The sequence below is a fragment of the Alligator mississippiensis genome, chromosome 12 (genome assembly GCF_030867095.1).
Source record: "Alligator mississippiensis isolate rAllMis1 chromosome 12, rAllMis1, whole genome shotgun sequence".
Classification (NCBI taxonomy): Eukaryota; Metazoa; Chordata; order Crocodylia; family Alligatoridae; genus Alligator; species Alligator mississippiensis.
The window spans coordinates 31,240,772-31,266,473 of record NC_081835.1 but is presented as its reverse complement, the minus strand read 5'-3'; the positions used below and the strand labels follow the sequence as shown (position 1 = coordinate 31,266,473).

The following is a 25,702-nucleotide window of genomic DNA, read 5'->3' as shown; positions in this document are numbered from 1 at the left end:
AACATGAGCCTTCAATGTGATGCTGCGGCTAGTAAAATGAGCAAAATGCTGGCTTGCATCCATAGATGCTTCTCGAGCAAATACCAGGACGTCATTCTCCCCTTGTACTCAGCCTTAGTGAGGCCGCAGCTGGACTACTGCATCCAGTTTGGGGCCCCACAATTCAAAAAAGATGTGGAGAAGCTTGAGAGAGTCCAGAGAAGAGCCACGCACATGATCAGAGGTCAGGAAAAAAAGACCTTGTGATGGGGTCTATGGGGCTCTTTAGCCTGGAAAAGCGCAGGCTCAGGGGTGATCTGATGGCTACCTATAAATTTATAAGGGGTGGCCACTAGTATCTGGGGAAACGTTTGTTCAGCAGAGCGCCCCAAGGGATGACGAGGTCAAATGGTTATAAACTACTACAAGACTGTTTCAGGCTGGACATAAGGAAGAATTTGTTTACTTTCCAAGCCCCCAAGGTCTGGAATAGCATGCCATTGGAGGTGGTTCAAGCACCTACATTGAATACCTTCAAGAGAAATTTGGATGCTTATCTTGCTGGGATCCTATAGCCCTAGCTGACTTCCTGCCCCTCAGGCAGGGGGCTGGACTCGATCTTCCGAGGTCCCTTCCAGCCCTAATGTCTATGAAATAAAAGAACTGGCCAACGTCATTGCGTGACCTATGGCAAAGTTATTTGAAGACTTTTGGTGCTCAGGAGAGGTCCCAGAAGATTGGAACAAGGCCAGAATGGTCCCTATCTTTAAGAAAGGGAGAAAAGAGGACCCAGGAAATTACAGGCCAATCAGTTTGACCTCAACCCCTGGTAAAATCCTAGAGTCAATTATCAAAGAAACCATTACAGACAAGATAGCAAAATGCAGTATTCTGAAGAATAGCCAGCGAGGGCCCAAAGAAGAGCCACTTGCCTGATTAGAGGCCTGCGGGGAAGGCCCTATGAGGAAAGGCTAAGGGACCTTAACCTCTTCAGCCTCTCCAAGAGAAGGCTGAGAGGGGGACCTTGCGGCGGCATACAAATTCATAAGGGGAGAGCAACACGAAGTAGGTGATGATCTGTTCACCAGGGCACCCCCTGGAATGACAAGGTACAATGGCCATAAGCTACTGGAGAGAAGGTTTAGGCTGACATTAGGAGAAAGTTCTTCACAGTCAGGGTTGCCAGAATCTGGAATGGGCTCCCAAGGGAGGTGGTGCTCACCCCATCCTTGGGGGTCTTCAAGAAGAGACTGGACAGGCACCTGGCTTGGATCACATGACCCCAGGGTTGGTGACTCTCTTTTTTTGCCTGCCAGGGGTAGGGGGTCAGACTAGATGGCCCACTGAGGTTCCTTCCAACTCTATGAATCTATGAACCTATGACTCTATAAGTATATCAAGGGCATACATCAGGGCTTGGGGGAGCATCTATTCACCAAGGCCCCCCAGGAGAGGAGAAGAAATAATGGGCACAAGCTGATTTGAGGATCGCTTCAGGCTAGATATAAGGAAAAACTTCTTTACAAGTCAAGTACCGAGGATTTGGAACAAACTCTCCCCAGAGGTGGTACAGTCATCCACCCTAGTGATCTTTGAAAAGCATCCTGACCCCCATCTTACTGGGGTCATCTGATCCCAGTGGTCTTTCCTGCCCAAGTGTAGGGGGGCTGGACCCAATGATCTGTAAGGTCCCTTTCAGCCCCTAACAACTATGTATGTATACTATGCAGGGGGCAAGGGGAAATGCACCTGCCTCTTGGCCTACTGCTTCCTCCACCTGCTGTACAGACCCTGGCTGGGGTGGGCCAGGGCATAGGTGGTCAGTTCCCCCCTCACCTGCCACGCAGTGCTGGGCAGGTGGGTGGACAGACCTCTGACCTGCTGGCACAGTGGGGGAAGTTGGGCAGGAGCAGCCCCACCCACCCACCTGCCTGGCACCATGAGGATGGACTCCATCTCCCAGGCTGCCATACAATGCTGAGCACGTGAGGCTGCTTTTGCCCAATGTCCTTCGCTGAGCCAGCAGAAGCCAAAGCTGGAGATGCCACCTGCAGGCCTACCAAATTATTTTATCCAGCCCACGGGCAGGCTGCAGCTCTGGCTTCTGCTGGCACCACAAACCAGATACAGTCAATTGGCAGTCTAGATATGGCCCAGGGGCTATATTTTGCCCACCCCTGATATATTTTCTCAATTTTCAAGCATTTAAAATAATAAAAGTCTTATTAATACCTAATTTAGTGAATTTGTGGCATTGATTGTAATTTAGCTCTAGGGATTGTAGAAACACAGAATGGAAGTCAGTCTTTGAAGCAGTGACTAACATCATCAGAAAAGCAAAAATGTCCAAATGTAACTACTTTTCATATTTTAAAAGTGATTTATTTTTAAGAATGACATATTCTTATTAAGTCAGAAACAACAAGAGTGGTGGAAACTATCGGGTATGCTAGAGATGTCATGTCATGTTATGTGCCCACTAGCACAAACTTTCTTGTATGGAATACGTAAATTACAGATTAAAATGTTGCAGTTCTTGATAAATTGGTATAAATTGATATAGTTCCACTAAAGCTACATCCACAGAGGTTCAGGCCCACTGGTTTTAGGCAAGTTACATAGCTGAGGATTTAACCTCAAACAAGATAACACGAAAGAGGAGGATTAGGCCCATTATGCTGTCTTATGGTATTCAGTGGGGCTGTGCGAAGCTTTGGGTGCTGATTTCAATTTGGAGGAGATACGGCCCGATTCAGTGGCCAAATCTCTGAATCTGAATTGAATTGGGAGACTAATAAAAAGGTCTGAATTGATTTGAAGCTCTCCAAATCAATTTGGAAAAGATTCAGAGAGCTTCGGACATTTAGGGAGTCCCCACTTGCCGCCGCAGGGAGCTGGACTTAGACTCTGTGCCGGTAAGTAGGGGTGGGGTGGGAGGCTGGAGGAGGAGGGAGGGGACCACAGGGGGACACCCACTGGGCCCCATCCCCTGCCTGCTCCCCCAGCCCCCCGGAGTGCATCCCATCCCCTGACCACTCTCCCAGAAATGTCGATGACAGCTCCACCTGGCCCCAGTGTACTGGTGCTTTATTTAAAAAAAAAAGCCCTGTACTCACTGGCTGCTGCAGCTGTCAGGGCTTCTTGGGGCTTATGGCAGAGTGTCCCCGCACAGTGTGGGTCAGTGGAGGGCAGCAGGGACCATCCCCTTGCCTGGCAGGAGCCAGTGAGCGTGGGTTTTTTAGGGGTTCTTTTTAAGTACTGGGATGCCAGGCAGGGCAGCCATTGACGGGACTGAGAGAGTGGGTGGGGCATGGGGCCTATTTGATTTGGAGATTTGGCCAATTCAGCATTGGCTGAATCTCTGAATCAGATTTGGCTGAATCAATTTGGGACAGTGGTTTGAAACACCAAATTGAATCACTGTCCCCTGAATTGGCTGAATACGAAGCAAATACTATCCAGTTTGCACAGGCCTAGTATTCAGGCAATAACAAGGACAGAAGTGTTTTCTATGATTTTTTTTAATACTTAGTCTCTGAGGGTGTGTCCACACATGCAAGCACGTACGCTTGCACCAGCTCAAATAGAAATGATGCAATTTGAGCCGGGGCTTTCTGCCTCAGTGCACATGCTCAGACATGCACTTTAATGTGGAGCAAATTGTGCCACTTGGGGCAAAAGAACCCTGCCTGGCTCCTCCCAGATCTGCAGCCAGGGGGAGCTAGAGCCTGGGGCCAGCACCTCTGCTGTCCCCAGCCGTATAAAAAGCTGTCCAGTCCTGGCCCCATCCATACAAAAAGCTGCCCTGGTAAGTAGCTTGGGGCTACTCGCTCTCTGGAGCTTCTGGGGCCCAGCCAATTGATACCTGGGGACACTACCCCTTCTGCCAGCTGGACTGCTGCAGCAGCATCCCAAATCCATTTTTTAAAATACTCCAAAATCCATGTTCTTCCACATTTAAAACAAAACACTCTATACACAAACACACACATATATCTAGACAGAGACAAGTTGGGTAATGCTTTATTGCTAGATTTACAATGTTAAATCAATTTGGAAGCTTACCAGTGTCTCTATCATAATGAAAAACTAAATTCTAAATATCTATACGTGTTGATGTGTGCTTTTGGTTTTCTTCATACATGATGGGTATGTGATGGCAGGATGTAGTGTTTGTAGAAAGGGGGTGAGAAGGGGTGTGGGGGAAGGTGGGTGGGTGGATGGATATGGAGGGATGTGGGTTGGTCTGTGCATAGGAGTGGGGCAATTGCTGGGGGCACTGTGGTTGTGGGGACTCTTGTGTGGGGGCTGCTCAGGGTGGGTGGGCCCCCTGGCCCCCACAGGGTGCAGGCCCCCCAAGCCCCCCACCCAGGGTCCCAGCTCCCCCCTAGGAGGGCCCCAGCCCCCCTGCCCAGGGTCCCAGGCACCCTAGAGGGCCCCCCACCCAGGGTCCCACCTCCACCCTGGAGGGCCACAGCCCCTATTCCCTACAGGGCCCCAGCCCCCCTGCCCAGGGCCCATAACTAACTTTTAATAGCAGCAGTGGGGGGACCATGCACTAAGCCCAGCCTGGTCCTGCCAGCCCTAGGGCTGCTCTTGCCACCCAGCTGGGCTGGTCTTGTGGCAGCAGGACCCAGCACGGCATGCGGAGACCGTGTGCCAGGCCCAACCAGCTATGGCCATTGTAACAGGACTCAGTGTGGTATGTGGGGACCGCGTGCCAGGCCCAGCCGAAACTGGGGCCCCTCTGCAGCCTGGCCGGGCTGGACCCAGATCCCTGTGATTCGCTAGTCTGGTTTTGCACTGGAGTGGGTCGTGTGGCTCTGGGAAGTGTGCACAGGAGCCACGCCTCCTGGAGCCCTGTGATCCACTCCCATGCAAAGCTGGACTAGCGAGCCACATGGGGCTGGACCAGGTCCTCACCCCCCCACAGGCACAGGGGGTGGAGGCGGGAGCTGGCCCTGGGGCCTGGCTTATGCTGACAGGACCCAGTAAGGCACGTGGTTTCTGCGTGCTGCGCCGGGCCCTGCCACCTGGCCAAGCCCTTCCTATAGTGGCAGGACCCAGCCTGGTGCATGGGGACGACATGGAGGCAAGCCAGGTCCTGCCAGCCCTGGGGCTGCTCATGTGGTGGCACGAGTAGCTCCAAGGCTGGCAGGACCCGGCTCGGCTCCACACGGTTCCGCCAGGCTGAGCGGGGGAGCGCGAGCCATCTGGGGCTGGCAGGATGCGGCTAGGCTCCGCACGGACCCCAGCCCTGGGGCTGCAAGTTTGTAGCGTAGGGAACATTTTGTCATTCCTGCACATGCCTGTTGCTCCACCTCAAAGAGGCACGTGCGCGCTCATCTGGACACACCCTATAAGGCAGCAGCAGCAGATTTTTTATAGTTGAGCTATAAACCACTGAAATGGTGTTTATAATGGAGATGCTGTCTAACCTCTAACTATAGGAATACAAATGGCACCTCTGTAATTAACAGGACCATACATTTTTCCCCCATGATTCCACAAGCATGCAATCCTTTGGAATAAACATTAAGTAAAACTTTGCTTCCTGCCTTACAAAAATGAGCCAAAATCTTTAATGGAACTATGTAGGGTTCATCTGTCAGTAGAGTCTGTATCATGTTATTGGGATATGATGCATCATGTCCCAGTAAAGGCAGAGAGGGTAGAGGTGGGTCTGGTGGAGGTAGGTGGGTATTGACAATGCCAAGATTGAAGCAAAAGCAGTATACCAAGCATTATGCTTTGTTTGTACCCATCACTGAGGTAGCATCCAGCACAAAGCCAGAGTTGAAAAGTAAGCAACCTGATACAGGTATTCCTCTATTGCTTGCCTTGTGAGCAGTACTGAAAGCTATGGCATTACTCCCTCACTAGTGCTCCTATCTAATGCTACATGCTAGAAGTCTCACTTTGTTTGTATGGGCTGCCCTCTTATAGGCTCTCACTACTATGGACTAGCTGGGGCAATTTTGTTACTATTATACAAAATGTATGAGATTTGATCTCTCTACCCACACCCTACCCTTTTGACCTCTATAAAACAGCTCCCCAAACTACCATATAGATAGGTAAATATCAATCACAATAGAACTGTAATGTATATTAAAAGGAGTTCTAGAAAATGTGTGCAAGGCTGCTCTTTTGTGAAATCCACAGGTAAGATGAAAATTTTCATTCAAGTCTATTTTTTTTAATTGTGAAAATCGGTCTTTCAGGATTTCTAAGTAAAAGATGTTTCTTCAAAAGATTTGGGTTTTTCAATTAAAAAAAAAAGTAAAACAGGAAAAATCATTAGGCACAACATTTTTATGAAATATTTTTGCTTAGCTAATATGCTACAAAAATGTATCTTAAGTAATGACATGAAAATACTAGACAAAGACACACATGCAAGGGATATGCAATACTACAAATGAAAGAAAAACTGTATTGAACAAAAAACCAATCTACTGGGTACATTCACACTGTGTTTGGTTTCAAGCTTGTACCATAAAGTAAAATAAGGCAAATGGATGCTAAAGCTGCAAAATGCACTCAAACTTAGTCTTAAATATAAAAGCACAAGCTCACTCAGACCCTCACTCTTGAAGTGAAATCTTTTAGCTTGAACTTTTATACCTACATGGAGTACTAAAGAGCTAGGTATTAAATACTTAAATTATTTTGGGATAGGAATGTAGAAAATGTGCTGCTGAATAAATAAGTTCAACATTTTTTTTTCCAAATATGGATTATGGTTCTTTATATAATACCACATATATTAATATTAGTAATTCACAACTTTGGTACAAATGCTGTTATTTTTAGGAACGAGAGGGTTTTTTTCTAATGTAAAATAATGCTGTTATGCTGAATGACAAACTCTGTTTATCTGCTTCTAATGAATACAAATATACATACTCTAAGGAGTAGAATTCTCCTCAGGGAATTTAAAAATTCTCACATTTTTTAATAATAAAAGTATAGTTTAATTTCAAAAAGCATCTGAATTTGGAGTGAGCTGCATGGTTCATGGCTGGTACAATTTTGATTTGTGAACCTGGAGACATGGTCCCTGAGGGAGTAAATAGTAGGGGGGGGGCGTGGTATGTGAAGCGGGCCGTGTTCAATTCGGATTCAGCCCAAATCGGGGACAGTGATTCAATTTGTTGATTCTGATCACTGTCCCCAATTCGAATCGGCTGAATCCAAACCTGAAGACTCGATACTGATTCGGAGAATTGGTGATTCAGACATAGACATAGCTTTAAATGTTTTTTTCTACATACCTTGAGGTACCAGCACAGCTTGTGAATGCTGCAACGCTGCAGATGGAGCATCCCACGTGACAGCAGGGTTGGGGGGAACCGCATGCTCAGTGGTGAACCCAAAAGTGGACCAGAAGTATTTCTGGTCCACTTCCAGGTCTGCTGTCAAGTGCGCTGGGGAGCCCCCTGTGCTTCTGTGGTATGCTCCATGTGCCCCAGCATTGCAGCATTCACGAGCCACTTGCTACCTCAAGGTATGCAGAAAAAATATTTAAAGCTGCATCTATGTCTGAATTGCTGAATCTTTCCGAATTAATTCGGAGGGTTTCGATTTGATTTGGAGAGATTAAAGGTTCCTTTGGTTCAATTCTGATTTGGCCACCGAATCAGGCGGAATCTCTGCCAAATTGAATCAGGGACCGAAGCTTTGCACAGCCCTAGTAAAAAGCATATTATGTTCTGCAGATAAAAAGAAGAACTGAAAATCTACAGAGGCATAATCCTTTAAAATTCAGATAAGAAAAGTTAAGATGCTTACAGTTCATATTGGAGAGCATTTAATGTGAAAGTTGCTTTCACTGAAATGACATTTTAATGATTTCTGTCATATATTAATATCAGGAAATAAATTAATATATTTAATGATCAGGCAAATGTAATGGTTGCTATCATAGGGCACCTTCAGACTTGGAGTTCATTCATGTTTGACATGAGCCTTAATGAGTATAGTAATAATACTTTAAAATCTCTTGGCAGACTGGCCACCTGTCCAAGTGTTAGAAGTCTAACCAGTCTTGGTTAACTGCACTGCTGAAAGGTTCAAGGACAAAAGAGAATGAGGGATTAAATATTCAAAGTGATTAAATCTGTAATGGAAGTACTGCAGCATATATAGGCTTAAAATGCAACTGTAATATCCTGTCTGAAAAAGCTTTGATGTTTTTAATAACATGTCTATGTCTCTCACCTCTCCAAATAGCTATACAGCGATACTTTCTTTCCAGAGCAGACCTACTACTAAATGGTTTGCAATCATTTAAAGTTTCTAGGTGCCCACTTCGTTATTCCTTGTCTTAAACAGTAGGAAAACCTCTCAGGGTGTGTCCAGATGAGCGCTCACATGCCTGTTGCCCCACCTGAAACCCCTTTGAGGCGGGGCAACAGGCAAGTGTGGGAATGAAAAAACGTTTCCCGCGCTGCAAACTTGAAAAAGAAAATTAGACCCCTGGAATCCAGGCGTCTAAAAAAACCCCACTCTGCAATACAGTGGAGCAAGGCATGGTTCAAGACTGTGCCCAGAGCCAGTCCTCCAAAAGAGATGCTCTGGTTTTGGCCAGAGCAACTCTTTTGTGTTCTTGCTGCCCCCGGTGCTGTCCAAGGTAAGTTGGTGGGGAGGGGGTTCATGCATGTCAGGGGGATGTCGGGAGGGGTTTGGAGAGTGGTGGGGGGGAGATGTTCCTGGGGCTGCGGGGGTGGTGAAGACCTGGCCCAGATCCCTGAGGCTCGCTAGTCTGGCTTTGCACTGGAGCGGGTCACATAGATCCAGGAGCCACACCTCCCGGAGCCCTGTGACCCACTCCGGTGCAAGGCCGGACTAGCGACCCACATGGGCCTGGCCCAGGCCCTAACCCCCCCCTCCCCCCACAGGCACAGGGGGCAGAGGTGGGAGCCAGCCCTGGGGCCCAGTCCATGCTGAAAGGAGCTGGCACAGCATGCGGTTCCCACGTGCCATGCCAGGTCCTGCCGTGGCTGGGCCCTTCCTATAGCTGCAGGACCTGGCCTGGAATGCAGCGACCACGTGGAGCTGAGCCGGGTCCTGCTGGCTCTGGGGCTGCTTGTGCTGCCTGGCAGCCAGGTGGCACGAGCAGCCCCAAGGCCAGTAGGACCCGGCTCAGCTCCACGTGGTATCTGTGCACTGGGCTGGGTCGGGGAACACGAGCTACCTGGGGCCGGCAGGATGCAGCTCGGCTGTGCACGGTCCCTGCACGCCAGGCTGGGTTGGGGAACATGAGCTGCTTAGGGACCGCGCAGCTCATGCCGCCTGGCCTGGCGACCAGGGACTGTGCGGAGCCGAGTTGCATCCTGCCAGCCCCAGGCGGCTTGTGTTCCCTAGCTCCGCGCAATCTCCGTGTGCCGGGCTGAGTTGGGTCCTGCCAGCCTTGGGGCTGCTCATGCTGCTCGGCTGCCAGGCAGCACAAGCAGCCCCAGGGCCAGCAGGACCCAGCTTGGCTCTGCCTGGTTGCTGTGCGCTGGGCCAGGTCCTGCAGCTATAGGAAGGGCCCAGCCGTAGCAGGACCCAGTGCAGCACACACCAACCGCATGCCGCGCCGGCTCCTGTCATCATGGGCTGGGCCCCAGGGGCGGCTCTCACCTCTGCCCCCTGTGGCTCACTAGTCCGGCCTTGCACCAGAGCGGGTCACAGGGCTCTGGGACGTGCCGTTTCTGGGCGCACCTCCTGGAGTCGTGTGACCCGCTCCAGTGCAAAGCCAGACTAGCGAGCCTCAGGGATCTGGGCCCAGCTGGGCTGCAGAGGGGGCCCAGGACCCGGTTGGGCCTGGCACACAGTCTCCGCATACTGTGTCGGGTCCTGCTGCCACAAGGCCAGCCCAGCTGGATGGCAAGAACAGCCCCAGGGCTGGCAGAACCAGGCTGGGCTTAGCGCATGGTCCCCCTGCTGCTGCTAATAAAGGTTAGTTATGGGCCCTGGACAGGGGGGCTAGGGCCCTGTGGGGAAATAGGGGCTGTGGCCCTCTAGGGGGGAGCTGGGACCCTGACTGGGGGGGGTGGGCATTCCATGTGGGGGCCAGGGCACCCACTCCTCCTGAGCAGCTCCCACACAAGGGCCCCCACAACCACAGTGCCCCCAGCAATTGCCCCACTCCTATGCACAGACCAACCCACATCCAAAACACCCACCCTCCCCCACACCCTTTCTACAAAACACCACATCACACACCCATCACATATGAAGAAAACCAAAACCACAAATCAAACACATAGACATTTAGAATTTAGTTTTTCATGATGGAGACACTGGTAGGCTTCCAAACTGCTTTAACATTGTAAATATACCAATAAAACATTATGCAGCTTCTCACTATCTCTGTCTTTCTTCCTCCTCTAGGGGGTGTGTGTGTGTGTGTGTGTATTGTTTTAAATGTGGAAGAACATGGATTTTGGAGTATTTTAAAAAATGGATTTGGGATGCTGCTGCAGCAGTCCAGCTGGCAGAAGGGGTAGTGTCCCCAGGTATCAATTGGCTGGGCCCCAGAAGCTCCAGAGAGCGAGTAGCCCCAAGCTACTTACCAGGGCAGCTTTTTGTATGGATGGGGCCAGGACTGGACAGCTTTTTATACGGCTGGGGACAGCAGAGGTGCTGGCCCCAGGCTCTAGCTCCCCCTGGCTGCAGATCTGGGAGGAGCCAGGCAGGGTTCTTTTGCCCCAAGTGGCACAATTTGCTCCACATTAAAGTGCATGTCTGAGCATGTGCACTGAGGCAGAAAGCCCCGGCTCAAATTGCATCATTTCTATTTGAGCTGGTGCAAGCGTACGTGCTTGCATGTGTGGACACACCCTCAGAGACTAAGTATTAAAAAAAATCATAGAAAACACTTCTGTCCTTGTTATTGCCTGAATACTAGGCCTGTGCAAACTGGATAGTATTTGCTTCGTATTCAGCCAATTCAGGGGACAGTGATTCAATTTGGTGTTTCAAACCACTGTCCCAAATTGATTCAGCCAAATCTGATTCAGAGATTCAGCCAATGCTGAATTGGCCAAATCTCCAAATCAAATAGGCCCCATGCCCCACCCACTCTCTCAGTCCCGTCAATGGCTGCCCTGCCTGGCATCCCAGTACTTAAAAAGAACCCCTAAAAAACCCACGCTCACTGGCTCCTGCCAGGCAAGGGGATGGTCCCTGCTGCCCTCCACTGACCCACACTGTGCGGGGACACTCTGCCATAAGCCCCAAGAAGCCCTGACAGCTGCAGCAGCCAGTGAGTACAGGGCTTTTTTTTTTAAATAAAGCACCAGTACACTGGGGCCAGGTGGAGCTGTCATCGACATTTCTGGGAGAGTGGTCAGGGGATGGGATGCACTCCGGGGGGCTGGGGGAGCAGGCAGGGGATGGGGCCCAGTGGGTGTCCCCCTGTGGTCCCCTCCCTCCTCCTCCAGCCTCCCACCCCACCCCTACTTACCGGCACAGAGTCTAAGTCCAGCTCCCTGCGGCGGCAAGTGGGGACTCCCTAAATGTCCGAAGCTCTCTGAATCTTTTCCAAATTGATTTGGAGAGCTTCAAATCAATTCAGACCTTTTTATTAGTCTCCCAATTCAATTCAGATTCAGAGATTTGGCCACTGAATCGGGCCGTATCTCCTCCAAATTGAAATCAGCACCCAAAGCTTCGCACAGCCCCACTGAATACCATAAGACAGCATAATGGGCCTAATCCTCCTCTTTCGTGTTATCTTGTTTGAGGTTAAATCCTCAGCTATGTAACTTGCCTAAAACCAGTGGGCCTGAACCTCTGTGGATGTAGCTTTAGTGGAACTATATCAATTTATACCAATTTATCAAGAACTGCAACATTTTAATCTGTAATTTACGTATTCCATACAAGAAAGTTTGTGCTAGTGGGCACATAACATGACATGACATCTCTAGCATACCCGATAGTTTCCACCACTCTTGTTGTTTCTGACTTAATAAGAATATGTCATTCTTAAAAATAAATCACTTTTAAAATATGAAAAGTAGTTACATTTGGACATTTTTGCTTTTCTGATGATGTTAGTCACTGCTTCAAAGACTGACTTCCATTCTGTGTTTCTACAATCCCTAGAGCTAAATTACAATCAATGCCACAAATTCACTAAATTAGGTATTAATAAGACTTTTATTATTTTAAATGCTTGAAAATTGAGAAAATATATCAGGGGTGGGCAAAATATAGCCCCTGGGCCATATCTAGACTGCCAATTGACTGTATCTGGTTTGTGGTGCCAGCAGAAGCCAGAGCTGCAGCCTGCCCGTGGGCTGGATAAAATAATTTGGTAGGCCTGCAGGTGGCATCTCCAGCTTTGGCTTCTGCTGGCTCAGCGAAGGACATTGGGCAAAAGCAGCCTCACGTGCTCAGCATTGTATGGCAGCCTGGGAGATGGAGTCCATCCTCATGGTGCCAGGCAGGTGGGTGGGTGGGGCTGCTCCTGCCCAACTTCCCCCACTGTGCCAGCAGGTCAGAGGTCTGTCCACCCACCTGCCCAGCACTGCGTGGCAGGTGAGGGGGGAACTGACCACCTATGCCCTGGCCCACCCCAGCCAGGGTCTGTACAGCAGGTGGAGGAAGCAGTAGGCCAAGAGGCAGGTGCATTTCCCCTTGCCCCCTGCATAGTATACATACATAGTTGTTAGGGGCTGAAAGGGACCTTACAGATCATTGGGTCCAGCCCCCCTACACTTGGGCAGGAAAGACCACTGGGATCAGATGACCCCAGTAAGATGGGGGTCAGGATGCTTTTCAAAGATCACTAGGGTGGATGACTGTACCACCTCTGGGGAGAGTTTGTTCCAAATCCTCGGTACTTGACTTGTAAAGAAGTTTTTCCTTATATCTAGCCTGAAGCGATCCTCAAATCAGCTTGTGCCCATTATTTCTTCTCCTCTCCTGGGGGGCCTTGGTGAATAGATGCTCCCCCAAGCCCTGATGTATGCCCTTGATATACTTATAGAGTCATAGGTTCATAGATTCATAGAGTTGGAAGGAACCTCAGTGGGCCATCTAGTCTGACCCCCTACCCCTGGCAGGCAAAAAAAGAGAGTCACCAACCCTGGGGTCATGTGATCCAAGCCAGGTGCCTGTCCAGTCTCTTCTTGAAGACCCCCAAGGATGGGGTGAGCACCACCTCCCTTGGGAGCCCATTCCAGATTCTGGCAACCCTGACTGTGAAGAACTTTCTCCTAATGTCAGCCTAAACCTTCTCTCCAGTAGCTTATGGCCATTGTACCTTGTCATTCCAGGGGGTGCCCTGGTGAACAGATCATCACCTACTTCGTGTTGCTCTCCCCTTATGAATTTGTATGCCGCCGCAAGGTCCCCCTCTCAGCCTTCTCTTGGAGAGGCTGAAGAGGTTAAGGTCCCTTAGCCTTTCCTCATAGGGCCTTCCCCGCAGGCCTCTAATCAGGCAAGTGGCTCTTCTTTGGGCCCTCGCTGGCTATTCTTCAGAATACTGCATTTTGCTATCTTGTCTGTAATGGTTTCTTTGATAATTGACTCTAGGATTTTACCAGGGGTTGAGGTCAAACTGATTGGCCTGTAATTTCCTGGGTCCTCTTTTCTCCCTTTCTTAAAGATAGGGACCATTCTGGCCTTGTTCCAATCTTCTGGGACCTCTCCTGAGCACCAAAAGTCTTCAAATAACTTTGCCATAGGTCACGCAATGACGTTGGCCAGTTCTTTTATTTCATAGACATTAGGGCTGGAAGGGACCTCGGAAGATCGAGTCCAGCCCCCTGCCTGAGGGGCAGGAAGTCAGCTAGGGCTATAGGATCCCAGCAAGATAAGCATCCAAATTTCTCTTGAAGGTATTCAATGTAGGTGCTTGAACCACCTCCAATGGCATGCTATTCCAGACCTTGGGGGCTTGGAAAGTAAACAAATTCTTCCTTATGTCCAGCCTGAAACAGTCTTGTAGTAGTTTATAACCATTTGACCTCGTCATCCCTTGGGGCGCTCTGCTGAACAAACGTTTCCCCAGATACTAGTGGCCACCCCTTATAAATTTATAGGTAGCCATCAGATCACCCCTGAGCCTGCGCTTTTCCAGGCTAAAGAGCCCCATAGACCCCATCACAAGGTCTTTTTTTCCTGACCTCTGATCATGTGCGTGGCTCTTCTCTGGACTCTCTCAAGCTTCTCCACATCTTTTTTGAATTGTGGGGCCCCAAACTGGATGCAGTAGTCCAGCTGCGGCCTCACTAAGGCTGAGTACAAGGGGAGAATGACGTCCTGGTATTTGCTCGAGAAGCATCTATGGATGCAAGCCAGCATTTTGCTCATTTTACTAGCCGCAGCATCACATTGAAGGCTCATGTTCATCTTGTGGTCAATGATGACCCCCAAGTCTCTTTCTTCAGTAGTGCTAGCCAGCATAGCACTGCCAAGCCTATAAGGATGCTGCAGGTTTTTCCTCCCAAGGTGGAGAACCTTGAATTTTTCAGTGTTAAACACCATCAGGTTCTTGTCTGCTCATTTGCTGAGCCTGTCTAGGTCAGCCTGGATTGCCCTCCTGTCTTCTGGTGTGGATGCTTTGCCCCAAAGTTTGGTGTCATCAGCGAACTTGGCCAGTCCGCTTCTGACTCCAGTGTCCACATCATTAATGAAGATGTTGAACAGTATGGGTCCAAGGACAGAGCCTTGGGGGACCCCACTGGTCACAGGGCACCATGATGATTGACTTCCATCAATTACTACCCTCTGGGTCTGACCACAGAACCAATTTCCCAGCCAGCAGATCGTGGTGGACCCAAGGCCACAGTTGGCCAGTTTTGCCAAGAGGTGATCATGGGATACCAAATCGAAGGCTTTTGCGAAGTCAAGATATAGGACATCAATCTCTTCCCTCTTGTCCAGGTGATAGGTCACCTGGTCATAAAAGGAAATGAGATTGGTCAAGCAAGACCTACCTGCAACAAACCTGTGCTGGCTATCCCTCAGGATGTTGGCTTTGGCCAGTCCATTAAGGATGGCCTCTTTAATAAACTTTTCTAAGACATTCCCCAGGACAGAGGTCAGGCTCATGGGCCTGTAGTTTGCCAAATCCACTTTCCTCCCTTTCTTGAAGATAGGCACCACAGTGGCCTTCTTCCAGTCTTTGTAATGCCATAGCTTTCAGTACTGCTCACAAGGCAAGCAATAGAGGAATACCTGTATCAGGTTGCTTACTTTTCAACTCTGGCTTTGTGCTGGATGCTACCTCAGTGATGGGTACAAACAAAGCATAATGCTTGGTATACTGCTTTTGCTTCAATCTTGGCATTGTCAATACCCACCTACCTCCACCAGACCCACCTCTACCCTCTCTGCCTTTACTGGGACATGATGCATCATATCCCAATAACATGATACAGACTCTACTGACAGATGAACCCTACATAGTTCCATTAAAGATTTTGGCTCATTTTTGTAAGGCAGGAAGCAAAGTTTTACTTAATGTTTATTCCAAAGGATTGCATGCTTGTGGAATCATGGGGGAAAAATGTATGGTCCTGTTAATTACAGAGGTGCCATTTGTATTCCTATAGTTAGAGGTTAGACAGCATCTCCATTATAAACACCATTTCAGTGGTTTATAGCTCAACTATAAAAAATCTGCTGCTGCTGCCTTATAGGGTGTGTCCAGATGAGCGCGCACGTGCCTCTTTGAGGTGGAGCAACAGGCATGTGCAGGAATGACAAAATGTTCCCTACGCTACAAACTTGCAGCCCCAGGGCTGGGGTCCGTGCGGAGCCTAGCCGCATCCTGCCAGCCCCAGATGGCTCGCGCTCCCCCGCTCAGCCTGGCGGAACCGTGTGGAGCCGAGCCGGGTCCTGCCAGCCTTGGAGCTACTCGTGCCACCACATGAGCAGCCCCAGGGCTGGCAGGACCTGGCTTGCCTCCATGTCGTCCCCATGCACCAGGCTGGGTCCTGCCACTATAGGAAGGGCTTGGCCAGGTGGCAGGGCCCGGCGCAGCACGCAGAAACCACGTGCCTTACTGGGTCCTGTCAGCATAAGCCAGGCCCCAGGGCCAGCTCCCGCCTCCACCCCCTGTGCCTGTGGGGGGGTGAGGACCTGGTCCAGCCCCATGTGGCTCGCTAGTCCAGCTTTGCATGGGAGTGGATCACAGGGCTCCAGGAGGCGTGGCTCCTGTGCACACTTCCCAGAGCCACACGACCCACTCCAGTGCAAAACCAGACTAGCGAATCACAGGGATCTGGGTCCAGCCCGGCCAGGCTGCAGAGGGGCCCCAGTTTCGGCTGGGCCTGGCACGCGGTCCCCACATACCACACTGAGTCCTGTTACAATGGCCATAGCTGGTTGGGCCTGGCACACGGTCTCCGCATGCCGTGCTGGGTCCTGCTGCCACAAGACCAGCCCAGCTGGGTGGCAAGAGCAGCCCTAGGGCTGGCAGGACCAGGCTGGGCTTAGTGCATGGTCCCCCCACTGCTGCTATTAAAAGTTAGTTATGGGCCCTGGGCAGGGGGGCTGGGGCCCTGTAGGGAATAGGGGCTGTGGCCCTCCAGGGTGGAGGTGGGACCCTGGGTGGGGGGCCCTCTAGGGTGCCTGGGACCCTGGGCAGGGGGGCTGGGGCCCTCCTAGGGGGGAGCTGGGACCCTGGGTGGGGGGCTTGGGGGGCCTGCACCCTGTGGGGGCCAGGGGGCCCACCCACCCTGAGCAGCCCCCACACAAGAGTCCCCACAACCACAGTGCCCCCAGCAATTGCCCCACTCCTATGCACAGACCAACCCACATCCCTCCATATCCATCCACCCACCCACCTTCCCCCACACCCCTTCTCACCCCCTTTCTACAAACACTACATCCTGCCATCACATACCCATCATGTATGAAGAAAACCAAAAGCACACATCAACACGTATAGATATTTAGAATTTAGTTTTTCATTATGATAGAGACACTGGTAAGCTTCCAAATTGATTTAACATTGTAAATCTAGCAATAAAGCATTACCCAACTTGTCTCTGTCTAGATATATGTGTGTGTTTGTGTATAGAGTGTTTTGTTTTAAATGTGGAAGAACATGGATTTTGGAGTATTTTAAAAAATGGATTTGGGATGCTGCTGTAGCAGTCCAGCTGGCAGAAGGAGTAGTGTCCCTGGGTATCAATTGGCTGGGCCCCAGAAGCTCCAGAGAGCAAGTAGCCCCAAGCTACTTACCAGGGCAGCTTTTTGTATGGATGGGGCCAGTACATGGCAGCTTCTTATACTGCTGAGGACAGCAGAGGTGCTCTAGCTCCCCCTGGCGGCAGGTCCAGGAAGAGCCAGTGCTTGCATGAGTGGATACGCCCATAGTTGAGTGTTGGCATGAAAGGCCCCCAAGGTGTGTGTTTGAGCACCAGGGCAAGGGCCAACCATAGAGACGTTCTGGCAGCCAGAGCATCTCCATGGAGGTCTCCTGTGCCGCTTTTTTAAACGTTGATTTTTATTTTATTTTTTATTTTTTTTTCTTTAGACCCCTGGATATCCAGGGGTCTAACTTTCTCCCCACTCTGCAAACTTGCAGCGCAAAGAACAGGGTTTTTTTGTTCCCGCATGTGCCTGTTGCCCTGCCTCAAAGGGGTTTGAGGCAGGGCAAGAGGCACATGTGCGCTCGTGTGGATGCGCCCAAGTAGTTTTATAAAAATGGTTGTTTGCCCCACGTCCTCTGCAGCATTGAGCAAATCACAATTAAAAAGTTTGCAGATTATTTAACCATATAACAAGCTTTTAAAAAAAGATTCAGAAAACAACTTTGTTTTGAAGGCTCATAGAATTTGTTTAACTTGCCATCATGTTAGCTTTGCTTGGTTCACATGGTAGCTTTGTTGGTTTTCTTAGTACAAGAGGCTGGAGGAGAGAGGAGAAATAACTCTTACTTCCACAGTGATGACCACTGAGTCTAAGTAATGAGTTTCATCAGTACCAACTTGTTCATGTATAAATAAAGGTAATAAAGTAAGATTGGGCCTAGAGGCATTGTATCAGACAATGGAAATAGTTTGTATATTGAATTTTTAACAGAAAGAAACACATTAGGTATTATCTGCTTGTGGAAGACAAGAAATACTGAAAAAATTACAATTTATTACCAGCTATTCCTTTCCTAAGCAAATCCACTCCTCAAAAGTATTTTACAACTGTGCTAAATAGTGGGAACCACATGGGGAAAGCAAAAAGTTCATTTACATTAATTTGACATGCATTAATGATGATAACTTCAGCAAGTGAGAGTCATGGGTCAGAAAACACAGTAACAAGGAAGGCATAAAAAGGGAGCTGGCAGCAATTCAAATGATAAAAGTGCAGTTAAGTCAAAAATAGACGCATGCAAAAGTGTTATAGAAGAAATAAGAGCAAAATGTGTCTCAAGGATGATAGGTCATTTAGGAAATATGTATGTAACTTAGAAAATATATACAATAATTCAAATGAGAATGTTGGGTCTTACATAAGTACATTGCATCTTTGTGAGCACTGCAGTCCCCTGAATAGGTAAGCTGGACAGGCTTTCATTCCAAAGTCTGCAACTAATTCATTCGGTGATCTTGTTAAAGTTATTTTACCCTGATGGGTCACATAATGGAGATAAGTGTTGTGAATGAATTTTGTTAAGGAAAACCAGTTGAATTAAAAATGATATTTTAAACTTGTTATTAGGATAAAAGGTTTGTTTTAAAAGGTTTGTTTATTTGAATGATACTGCAATTTCATTTGCCAGAAATTGGAGATTTGGGGAACAAAAAATTTCCTACCATGTTGACAATTTTTGGTGAAATATATAGAAACACAAACATGACCAGAATAGATCAGCATTGATCTGCTTGAGTGCTAAATGTTGACATTCTGTTATTAATACTTCTAACTCTGTTCCCAAATACTGAAAGATTGGATAAGTTCCCAATGAAGCTGTTTCCCCAGAGCAACAGTAAAAAAAAAAAAAAAAAAACAAAAAACAATCCCCAGACAATTAAAAATGCAATTCATTAAAGCATTCCAAGGACAAGCCTAATATCAATGATAGCTTAAGTACTTTGCTGAATTGGGAGCTAAATGTCAAAAATGAAGTCAACCATTCAAGTTAACAGAAAAGTTTTAACTTATTTATTCAGCCAGCTTTTTATAGGCCCTTGAGAGGAGACACGGCACTTGGGTGGAGTGTTGTGAAATTAAAAGGAGCCCCTTCTATATCCCTTGACAAGCCAAGATTTGAACAACCAGAAAAAAAACTTTAAGGTGGTGTTATAGGTTAACTTTAAACTATCATAAAGGCACTTAAAATGGGAGTATTTGCCCATTAAAGGGTGTTAATCCATGCTAAGTACCTTCTAAATATTTTAATTTCACCACTTCAGGTGAGGGTTATCTTTGATCTGTTTTACACAGGTTGTTCCATAATGTTGTCATTCTGCTTCAGGGAGATTTTCCGTTCATCTAGCATCCCAGAATGCACTATTCCTAACCTTCCTATTCCTTTGTTCTGTGAGCAGACTTTCAACCTTCCTGAATTCTACTGCCCAAGGTGGTAGGACTGGCCCTAAGCCAACACATCCTCCCACCCCTAGGGAATGTATTGCTAGCACACCTTGACCACTTAGAGCACCCAGGTGCAGTTTACCAGTTCACTGCTTGGCTTTATGCAAACAGCAACAGCAATCCTATTACCTACCTCCATGAAGAAAATGAGCCAGAGAATGGAAATCATTCTCAGCTGGGTCTCATCTCTGCCCTGGTATGGCATATAACAAGCCAGTATTTAAGGGGTGAATATTGGGAGCTGGGAGGAAAACTGTTCACTAGGGTGCCCCAGGGGAGGAGAAGGAGCAATAGCCATAAATTGTTAGAGGATTGTTTCAGGTTGGATGTAAGGAAGAACCTCTTTCCGGTAAGGGTGACCAGAATCTGGACTAGACTTCCCAAAGAAATGGTGCAATCTCCAAACTTGGAAGTCTTCGAGAGCAGACTGGACAGACACCTTGCTGGGATAATTTGATCTCGGCAATATTTCTGCCCAGAGCAGGAGGGTTAGACTCGATGATCTTTCGAGGTCCCTTCCAGCCCTAAATTTCTATGATTCTATGAAGCCCCCTAGGTCTCGGCTCTGTTCCCAGTGTGCCCATTGGTTCTCTGGTATGAGTGCTAACCAAACTCCTCTCCCCTTATGGCATGCAGTGAGTTTGCTGGGCCTCAGCTCTGCCCTGCTGTGAGTGCAAACCCAACATGCCCCTCCTCCCTCCCCCTCCCCCCACCATGTAATCCCAATTCAGTGAAAAGTACAAGATTTCAGTCCTTTATTATTTTCAGTCCTTTTCTTTACCTCTCTTTACTTCTCCCCCTGCTCGTTCACTTCAAACAGTTGTTCTCTGAAGACTTTTCTACTCCCACCTGTGGCTCCAGCTGGCTGCTGCTGACTGCAGAGTGAGGGAAGCCACAGCCTCCATGCTTGCTTCTACGCCTCTGAGAAAGCATAGGGCATTTTTACACATGCAAGCACCACAGTGGTGGGCTTCTTGGGGGTTTGTACACGACACAGGTGCTTAATTCTTCCTAAATTGAAGCAGTGTTCTTTTTTTAAAACACCGCTTCAATTTAGAGCAAAGTAAACCCCCGTATCATGTACACCCGTGTCGGAGCCCGATCTTTACCTGCTTCTCCAGTGGCTGGGAGGAGAGAGCAAACTACTGGTGGGGAGAGCAGCAGCCCTCCCCCCCCCTTTCCCCCGAGCCTGCCTGTCTGAGCTCCACAGGGGCCCAGTGCTTCCCTCCTCACCTGCAGTGCCCCCTGGGACTGCTTGATCCAGGTAACATTCCACAGATTTAAAATATTTTAAAGTAATCTGTAACTACACCCTTATAATATCACACATTTTACCCCCCCCCATCCTCCCAAAGCCTTTTAAATATTTTTTAAATTTATACCCATTCAAAAGTACTCCTAATTTGCAGATAAAGTTTCTTGAATATGCACATAAGCTGTCATTTACACTTGTAAATACCTAAGTTTGAAGTATAACTGACCATCTGAGCATAACAAAATTGTATATAAACATATACTTATTTAGGCTTGAACAGGCTTTCAATTGTGAAATATGTTTCATATACTATATGGAGTCTGTTAAATGGTTAGCAAATTAAAAGCATTAATAAACATTAATATATTAATACATTATTACATATGCATTCTTGTGATTTTAAATTCCCCAGCATTCTGAAAAGTATTTGAAGAGTGTCTGAAAAGTGATATTTCAATATTATATATACTGAAAATTGTATTTTTAGCATTTTTCTATAAATTAATGTTACCTTAAAACCAGATATTTTAATTTTATAAAATACACTCTTCCTAAAGGCTCTTGATGTCAAATACTATTCAGATATATCAAGTTTCAATGTATGAATATTATCATTTAGTTTTACAGCTACAGCATAAGATCTCTTGTTAATGCATAGTTTCAAAATTCTTCAGGTACTGTTCTGGCTGTTCACAGGGCTAAAATGGAATCATGCAGTTTTCCACATTGACTTTTTCTCCTGTTTCTAACTTGTGGAGAGCAGAAAAAACTGGGCTGTCAGTATGTGCCTACTTTGTTTAAAAATAATCCAAACTGTACATCCTTGTTTGTAATTCCAGACTCTATTTTTCTGAATATTATATTATCTTGCTTCCTTATACTATATCTCCTCCCTGAATAGTACAATGTTTAGAGCAGTGAATTTGGAGGCATCAGCAAATAATGTTATGTCTTAGCTCTGTTACCAACCTAGTGGAGTCTGAAGTCATCACAGTAGCTTACATACCAGATTTAATTGATCCTAAAATGAGGATTTTTCCCCCAACTGGCCATCGGGGTCTCCTGCTGCTTGGAAAGGTGCCCAAACAGCTGCTTTTCTGGTTAGGAGCTTGACTCTTGTCACCATCTGGAGCAGTATAAACATTTTCCTTCATACCCCTTTGGCATACGGACAGTACCACAGGATGTGGTTCATTGTCTCTCTCTTCCATGGGCAGGTTTCCCTGAAGCAGTATGGTTGGCTTCTCTGCCCCTTCCTGGGTCGCTGTGCCCACACTGGGAGTAGTCAGTGGACTACCTGTCAGTTCATGTCTACCTGCCACTTCAGTAGGTCCTTATGGAAGATCCTTTCCCACATGGACTGGCAGCTGTTGCTATGGAGTAAGGCCACTGGTAACGCAATGTCCCTTTTTATCACCACCTCCTGCATTTTGCAGTGGTGTGCTAGGGTTATCAGGCCTTCTTTTCATAGTTCATACTTGCTGTAGAATTGCTCCAGGATTCTGTAGAACCAGGGCGTTCCCAGGTGGCTAGGCTCATCAGTGGCAGTATGTGTACTCCCCAGCATTGTAATATGTTACCTACAAAATACTTCACAAAGTAGGCTGTTTTAGACCCTGCTCCAGTTGCCAGCTTGCAGATCTGACTTGTGTATTTGGCCCACATGAATAGCAGGACATCTGGCATTCCTTGGCCGCCTTTCTGTTTCATCTTTTACAAGGTTCTCCTCACCACTTTTTCCCCTCTGGAGCCCCAGAAGATGACACACATGGTTCTCTGGATTCTGTGGACAATCTACTCAAGGGAAGGAGGGAGTGTTGGGGTGAGGAGAAAGACTAGTGTGGTGTACAGAAGCACTGGTAGCAACACAACCTTCGTGAGCACCACACGCCTTCCCATTGACAGGTGGCATGTGTGCCACAAAGCCAGTCTCCATTTGACTTTGACCCAGTCTTTTCCCATGCCCTCTCTCCAGTCAGCTATGGCTCAAACTCCACCCTGACACACTTTACCCCTTGTGGGGGATGGAGACTTCCAGGGATGACAGGTCCCTGAGATCACCGAGTACTAGGCAGGTGCTTTTCCTCACATTGAGTTTTGGCCCTGCCACCGCTTCACATACCTATGTGATGCAGTACCTTTTCAGTCCTCCACTTGTCTGTGCATAAGATGTTGAGGTCATCCATGTAGGCCTGAACCATCACCTCCCAGTTCTCCCTGGGGACCTGCATTCCACTGATTCCAGGATCCTGTCTGAGCATCTGGGCTAGCAGTTCCATTGTGCAGTTGAACAGGATCAGCGAGGATGTCCATAAGCTCATTCTGTCCCTGCTCCCCATTCCTATCTCCCTGATCCCTGCCTATTTCTTTTCCAGTTCTTTCAGTTGTCATTGTCGTCAGGTTGTTTGGTTTTTTTTTAATTAAATTTCATGTCTCAGACCAAATTAGTTCTGAATTCTATCAACTGAGCAGAGCTCAATCATTCAAGTCTGTGTGGCACTACCACAGGCAAGTATCTTACCTTCCACAATAGGCTGACATCCTACATGCCAGCTCCAGTGAGTAACAGGAGCTACACTTGATCTGAGCCAAAAGGCCAATAAATCTCTTCCTCTAGCTTCCTCCTATGGCCTTTTGGCTACAGGCAAGCAAGACCAGACAGCATCTGAACTGAGGCCTTGGAGCCTGCACACAGGATACCTGTCATGAATTTGAGAGTATCTGAAGCTCCAGGCTGTAAAAAAAAAAAAAAAAAAAAAAAAAAATCCGGAAAGTAAGATACTTGCTGGTGGTAGCGCCACACAGGCTTGAATGACTGAGCTCTCTTCAGCTGATAGATAGAATTAGTGATTTGGCTAATTTGGCCTAAGACAAAATTACTTAATTTCATTTGGCTCCTGTGCAGGATGAGGCATGTCCCTTGAACTTCAGGCAGGCTGAGTCCTGTAAGTAGCCCCAAATGTGAGGATCTCAATTGCACAATTTTGTGGCAATGGGTGACTACTTTTGTGCTTTCCCCCTAGCTTTTAAGTTTGGGGGAAGCCGAGAAGATAGAACTATCTGATCCAGATTTATTTTTGCTGCTGTTGCAGTGGGAAGGGAACAACTTCAGGTGAACCTCCAATAATTAGATTCTAGACCTGGAAAACTATAACAAATTTATAACTTTTTCATATAGAGTATCTAGTTATTGGGGGAGGTCATCTTATGAACAAGGTCATGTTCTATTCAAGTAAATATTGTAATAATTGAAATCCCAGGTGCAGCTGGAATTTACAGCAGCAGATGCCAATTTTCATGGAACGTTAGCTAGTTACCTTGTTGCCTTATGCCAAAGTGTATCCTCACAGTACATGCTTTTAAACTCAGCCAGAGGATGTGGCATTACATAGGAAATTCCACACTTATTTTGTAAGCCTTAAGGTTTTCAGTTCATGTTTCCTTTCTATTATTATAGTCAACATTTGCTTTGGAGGGGAAAAAAGTAAAATAAAGAAACAGTAACATTATGCAACTTGCTACAAAAACAACTAGCTTTTCTGCATACTACAGAAAGAAAGGTGGATCCAGAGTGATTCATCAATGAAATGTGCTATTGGGCAGCAGGACTGGTTGCAAAGTTGTTCAGCTCCAAAAGATTCACCGTGCATCTTAAAACCTCTTTAAAAGATATAAAGAAATAAAAATATGAGTGGGCTACTGATGTTGTTATTAAAGGTTACTACTGTAGCACAATAAAAGAATGCCAAAAATTCTACAAATCATGAGGTTAATGTTTACGGTGTTTATATTGCTAGGCAACTTAAGTGCCACTCTGACTAAAGATAGATGCTTAAGTGGTTTTTTTGGATCAAGACTTTAATACTGATAATCCTACTGACTGCAGTGAAAATACTTGAAAAGCCAATTTAAGGTTTGCAAACCTGGGAACCTGGGCTGGGAAATAAGTTTTGCTTGAAATAGTCTAAATTCTCAGAATTATTTCAGCTAGGTAAAATTCTATAAATCATTATGTAAATATTTACTATTGTTTACTTGCACATTGCTTCACATCAGTAAAAACTTTGGTTTAATGGGTTTTTAAGAAGAAAATAGACATGGATGGGTGGATGGATAAATGGAAGGATGGATGAATGGATAGCAGGTAAGAACCAGCCTTAGTTGTGAAGCACTGAAATTCATGGGAGATGAAACACCTTGGCATATTCAAGGCACATTGGTACCTTGGCATATTTGTATCTGTTATATTTTTATGCTGTTCTCATGCTTTGGAATCACAGTCAAATCACCAGATAGGTGCTAAGAATACTAGAAATCACGTGCTTGATTGATTAAATAAATAAATAAGCAAGCAGTGGGAAGTCCAGGAATGTCAAGTTAAAAAGTTGACAAAGCAGAGCAACAACCACCATCCTAACTATACTGTCTGTCAAAGATGCCCCATTCCTGCAGTTAAGACCTTGAACCTGGGAGGTGCTGAGTCATGGGAATGGCTGACAGTGAAAGGTTAATAGAAAATGCTTCAAATTTATTTAAATAAAACTTATCGTTTCTGAAATTGAACTAATGGAAAGTAGCTTGTTATCATACAATCACTTAATGCTGTGCATGGTATTTAATTCATGTGTATAATTTCTGTTTAAACTAACCCTTGGAGTCAAGTTTAAATGTCTGAGCAGTCTACAAATGTCAGTTTAAAATAACCAGCATGAGAAGGACTGCCCTGACTGTATTATTCTTTGTTATTCTGTATAAACTAAAGACAGAGCTCAATGGGATGGAGAAGAGTGTTCCACATCAATAGTGTTCTTTAAAACCTTAATAGATGTAGCCTGGAACTATCGATGAATCCTGAACTGCTACATAAAGAATAAAATTGTTCATGCCTTAGATGACTGAATTAATTTTTTTTTTCTTTTC

General features: G+C 47.0%; 1 protein-coding gene across 5 annotated transcripts in view; it reads left to right on the top strand.

The window, feature by feature from the left end:
- SYN2 (synapsin II) overlaps nucleotides 1-25,702 on the top strand; it is a 623,389-nt gene that overhangs the window by 483,521 nt on the left and 114,166 nt on the right. The window lies entirely within an intron of this gene.